Source organism: Rhinatrema bivittatum, chromosome 10, assembly GCF_901001135.1.
Source record: "Rhinatrema bivittatum chromosome 10, aRhiBiv1.1, whole genome shotgun sequence".
NCBI lineage: Eukaryota > Metazoa > Chordata > Amphibia > Gymnophiona > Rhinatrematidae > Rhinatrema > Rhinatrema bivittatum.
The window spans coordinates 93,194,136-93,200,135 of record NC_042624.1 but is presented as its reverse complement, the minus strand read 5'-3'; positions in this window follow the sequence as shown (position 1 = coordinate 93,200,135).

Below are 6,000 nucleotides of genomic sequence, written 5' to 3'. Positions count from 1 at the left end.
AGACCCTGGAGAATGACATGCCAGGAGAACTAGCTCACTTACTCAGAAGGGCTCCAAAAAAGGCAAAGGGAAAACGCTACTTGGAATAATCAGCGTCTGCAGGTAAGGAACAAACAGATCCCGCTGCTTCTAAAACAATGAGAAGGACATCAGGAGTGACAATGGTCTGGCGGAAACACCTCTGCATGGTTCAGAGGGAGGTATCTTTGAAGGATACTAATGAAGCAGGAGAGTTAGGGCATCCCAACAGAGAGGTTCTATAAAAGCAAAAGTAGTCCATGTGCCTATAAATAATCACCTGAGCTAAAGGATTTCAAATTATCCCTATTAAATGAAAAGAAGGTTTCTAATACAAACAAAAAACACACTTTGAAATGTCTGTATGCCAATACCAGAAGTCTAAGAAGTAAGATGGGAGAGTTAGAATGTATATCAGTGAATGATGAGATAGACTTAATTGGCATCTCACAGACATGGTAGAAGAGGATAATCGATGGGATAGTGCCATACCAGGGTATAAATTATATTGCAATGATAGGGAGGAGCAATTTGGTGGGGGGGGGGGGGTGCTTTATGTCCGGGATGGAATAGAGACCAACAGGCTAAAGATCCTGTGAAAGGCTAAAAGCACAATATGGGTAGAAATCCCATGTGTGTCCACCTGGCTAAAATGATGAGATGGACGATGAAATGCTAAGAGAAATTAGGAAAGCTAAACAAATTAGTAGTGCAGGAATAATGGGCGATTTCAATTACCCCAATATTAACTGGGTAAATGTAATATCAGGACATGCTATAAAGTTCCTGGATGGAATAAATGACAGCTTTATGGACCAATTGGTTCAGGATCCAAACAGGCAGGGAGCTATTTTAGGTTTAATTCTTAGTGGAGTACAAGATTTGGTGAGAGAGGTAATGGTGGTGGTGCTGCTTGGCAATAGTAATCTTAACATCAAATTTGAATTAATGACTGGAAGGAAGACAATAAGTAAATCCATGACTCTAGCACTAAATTTTCAAAAGGGAAACCATAAAATGAGAAAAATATCTAGAAAAAAAACGGAAATGTGCAGCTACAAAGACTAAGAGTGTACAACAAGCATGGGCATTGTTAAAAAATACCATCTTAGAAGTGCAGCCCAGATGTATTCCATGCATTAAGAAAGGTGGAAAGAAGGCCACACAATTGCTGGTATGGTTAAAAGGTGAGGTAAAAAGAAGCTATTATAGCCAAAAGATCTTCTTTCAAAAATTGAAAGAAGGATCTATCTCAAGAAAATCAGAAAAAGCATAAGCATTAGCAAGTTAAATGTAAAACATTTAAGAGAATTTGAAAATAAGTTGGCCATAGAGCCAAAAGCTCATAATAAGATCTTTTTAAAATATATCCAAAGCAGGAAGCCTGCGAGGGAGTCGGTTGGACTGTTAGATGATCAAGGGTTTAAAGGGACAAATCACCTGGACCAGATGGTATACATCCCAGGGTTCTGAAAGAACTAAAAAAATGAAATTTCAGATCTATTACAGATAATTTGTAATCTATCATTAAAATCATCCGTTGTACCTGAAGACTGGAAGGTGGCCAATTTAACCCCACTATATAAAAAGGAATCTAGAGGTCATCCGGAAAACTATAGACTGGTGAGCCTGACTTCAGTGCCAGGAAAAATCGTGGAAACTATTATAAAGAATAAAATCACAGAACATATAGATAGAAATTATTTAATAGGACAAACCCAGCATGGATTTACTCAAGGGAAGTCTTACCTCACAAATATGCTACATTATTTTTGAAGAGGTGAATAAGTATGTGGATAAAGATGAACCAGTAGATGAGGTATATTTGGATTTTCAGAAGGCATTTGACAAAGTCCCTCATGAGAGGCTTCTAAGAAAACTAAAAAATGATGGGATAGGAGGTGATGTCCTTTTATGGATTGCAAACTGGTGAAAATACAGGATATAGAGAGTAGGATTTAATGGTCTGTTTTCACAGTGGACAAAGGTAAACAGTGGAGTGCCTCAGGGATCTGTACTTGGACTGGTGTTTTCTATAAATGATCTGGAAAGAAATACAACAAGTGAGGTGATTAATTTGCAGATGACACAAAGTTATTTAGATTGTGCGGATCGTGATAAAGAATTGGATTGAAGAAAAGCGCTCAATGTGATCTACTTGGATTTCAGCAAAACTTTTGATATAGTCCCGCATAGGAAGCTTGTGAATAAAATGAGAAGCTTGGGTATGAGTGCCAAGCTAGTGGCCTGGATTACAAACTGGTAGAAGACAGCATGTGATGGTATTAACCAGAGAGAGTGGTGTTAAGCGGAGTGCCACAAGGATCAGTGTTGGGACTGATTCTGTTTATTATCTTTGTGAGTGACATTGCGGAAAGGATAGAAGATAAAGTTTGTCTATTTGCAGATGATAGTAAGATCAGCAACATAGTGGACATGCTGGAGGGAGTAGAGAGAATGAGACGTGATTTAAGGAAGCTTGAACAGTGGTCGAAGATATGGCAGCTGGGATTCAATGCCAAGAAGTGTAGAGTCATGCATCTGGGGGTGTGGCAATCCAAAAGAGCTATATGTGTTGGGGAGTGAAGGGCTGTTGTGCACGGAGCAAGAGAGGGACCTTGGGGTGATAGTGTCCAGCAATCTGAAGACAGTGAAGCAATGTGTCAAGGTGATAGTTACAGCCGGAAAACTAATGGGCTGCATAGAGAGAAGAATAACTAGTAAAAAAATAAAAAAAAGAGGTGATAATCCTCTTATACCGTTCCTTAGTGAGGCCTCACCTGGAGAACGGTGTACAGTTCTGGAGACTGTATCTCAAAAGAGACACAGACAGGATGGAGGTGGTCCAGAGAAGAGTGGCCAAAATGGTGGGTGGTCTCCATCAAATGACTTATGAGGTTGAAGGACCTAAATATGTATACCCTGGAGGAGAGGAGGTGCAGGGGAGATATGATACAGAGCTTCAGATACCTGAGATGTTTTAATGATGCACAATCAACAACAAACCTTTTCCATGGGAAAGAAATCAGTAGAACTAGGGGTCACGAAATGAAGCTCCAGGGACAAAGACTCAGAACCAATGTCAGGAAATATTTCTTAATGGAGAGGGTGGTGGATGCCTGGAATGCCCTTCCGGAGGAGGTGGTGAAGACAAAAACAATGAAAGATTTCAAAAGAGCATGGGATAAACACTGTGGATCCCTTAAGGCTAGAGGATGGAAATGACGAAATGAGGACATGGGGGTAATTTGCTAGTGTGGCGGTTGCTACCCTTAACCAATAAGCCTTCATACTGCTGATGCAATGCCATCATTGCTCTCTGCTTCAATGGCAGAGAGAAAAGAGGAAAATGGGGAATTAGATTCAGATAGAAAGCAACAAGGATATTAAATTTGGCAATCTGGGAAAACAAATAAACATAGGGGTAAATTGTTGATGCTTCTACGGCAGAAGGTAACAGGGAATTGGACTCAAACAGCAAGCAACAAGGGCCCTGACTTTGACAGTCTGGGAAATTGATAAGTAAAGAGGTGACTTATATGGCGCGGCAGAATCTTCCATTAGCTTGCTGGGCAGACTGGATGGACCGTTGGTCCTTTTCTGCTGTCATATCTATGTTTCTGTTGCGGATTGTGATACATTGAAGGAGATCCTTGCGAGACTGGAAGATCAGGCGTCAATATGGACAAGTGCAAGGTAAGAAGAAATAAGAAGAAAATGCCATACTGGGTCAGACCAAGGGTCCATCAAGCCCAGCATCCTGTTTCCAACAGTGGCCAATCCAGGCCATAAGAACCTGGCAAGTACCCAAAAACTAAGTCTATTCCATGTAACCATTGCTAATGGCAGTGGCTATTCTCTAAGTGAACTTAATAGCAGGTAATGGACTTCTCCTCCAAGAACTTATCCAATCCTTTTTTAAACACAGCTATACTAACTGCACAAACCACATTCTCTGGCAACAAATTCCAGAGTTTAATTGTGCGTTGAGTAAAAAAGAACTTTCTCTGATTAGTTTTAAATGTGCCCCATGCTAACTTCATGGAGTGTCGCCTAGTCTTTCTACTATCCGAAAGAGTAAATAACCGATGCACATCTACCCGTTCTAGACCTCTCATGATTTTAAACACCTCTATCATATCCCCCCTCAGTCGTCTCTTCTCCAAGCTGAAAAGTCCTAACCTCTTTAGTCTTTCCTCATAGGGGAGTTGTTCCATTCCCCTTATCATTTTGGTAGCCCTTCTCTGTACCTTCTCCATCGCAATTATATCTTTTTTGAGATGCGGCGACCAGAATTGTACACAGTATTCAAGGTGCGGTCTCACCATGGAGCGATACAGAGGCATTATGACATTTTCCGTTTTATTCATCATTCCTTTTCTAATAATTCCCAACATTCTGTTTGCTTTTTTGACTGCCGCAGCACACTGAACCGACGATTTCAATGTGTTATCCACTATGACACCTAGATCTCTTTCTTGGGTTGTAGCACCTAATATGGAACCCAACATCGTGTAATTATAGCATGGGTTATTTTTCCCTATATGCATCACCTTGCACTTATCCACATTAAATTTCATCTGCCATTTGGATGCCCAATTTTCCAGTCTCACAAGGTCTTCCTGCAATTTATCACAATCTGCTTGTGATTTAACTACTCTGAACAATTTTGTGTCATCTGCAAATTTGATTATCTCACTCGTATTTCTTTCCAGATCATTTATAAATATATTGAACAGTAAGGGTCCCAATACAGATCCCTGAGGCACTCCACTGTCCACTCCCTTCCACTGAGAAAATTGCCCATTTAATCCTACTCTCTGTTTCCTGTCTTTTAGCCAGTTTGCAATCCACGAAAGGACATCGCCACCTATCCCATCACTTTTTACTTTTCCTAGAAGCCTCTCATGAGGAACTTTGTCAAACGCCTTCTGAAAATCCAAGTATACTATATCTACCGGTTCACCTTTATCCACATGTTTATTAACTCCTTCAAAAAAGTGAAGCAGATTTGTGAGGCAAGACTTGCCCTGGGTAAAGCCATGCTGACTTTGTTCCATTAAACCATGTCTTTCTATATGTTCTGTGATTTTGATGTTTAGAACACTTTCCACTATTTTTCCTGGCACTGAAGTCAGGCTAACCGGTCTGTAGTTTCCCGGATCGCCCCTGGAGCCCTTTTTAAATATTGGGGTTACATTTGCTATCCTCCAGTCTTCAGGTACAATGGATGATTTTAATGATAAGTTACAAATTTTTACTAATAGGTCTGAAATTTCATTTTTTAGTTCCTTCAGAACTCTGGGGTGTATACCATCCGGTCCAGGTGATTTACTACTCTTCAGTTTGTCAATCAGGCCTACCACATCTTCTAGGTTCACCGTGATTTGATTCAGTCCATCTGAATCATTACCCATGAAAACCTTCTCCATTACGGGTACCTCCCCAACATCCTCTTCAGTAAACACCGAAGCAAAGAAATCATTTAATCTTTCCGCGATGGCCTTATCTTCTCTAAGTGCCCCTTTAACCCCTCGATCATCTAACGGTCCAACTGACTCCCTCACAGGCTTTCTGCTTCGGATATATTTAAAAAAGTTTTTACTGTGAGTTTTTGCCTCTACAGCCAACTTCTTTTCAAATTCTCTCTTAGCCTGTCTTATCAATGTCTTACATTTAACTTGCCAATGTTTATGCTTTATCCTGTTTTCTTCTGTTGGATCCTTCTTCCAATTTTTGAATGAAGATCTTTTGGCTAAAATAGCTTCTTTCACCTCCCCTTTTAACCATGATGCATATAGGGAAAAATATCAGCTCAGTGTACTGTGGTGGTCCAAAAAGCAAACAGAATGTTAGGGGTATTAGGGAGGGAATGGCAAATAAAACAGAGGATGTCATAATTCCTCTGTATTACTTGAATACCATTTACAATTCTGGTTGCTGAATCTCAAAAAAGATATAATTGTACTGGAGAAAGTACAG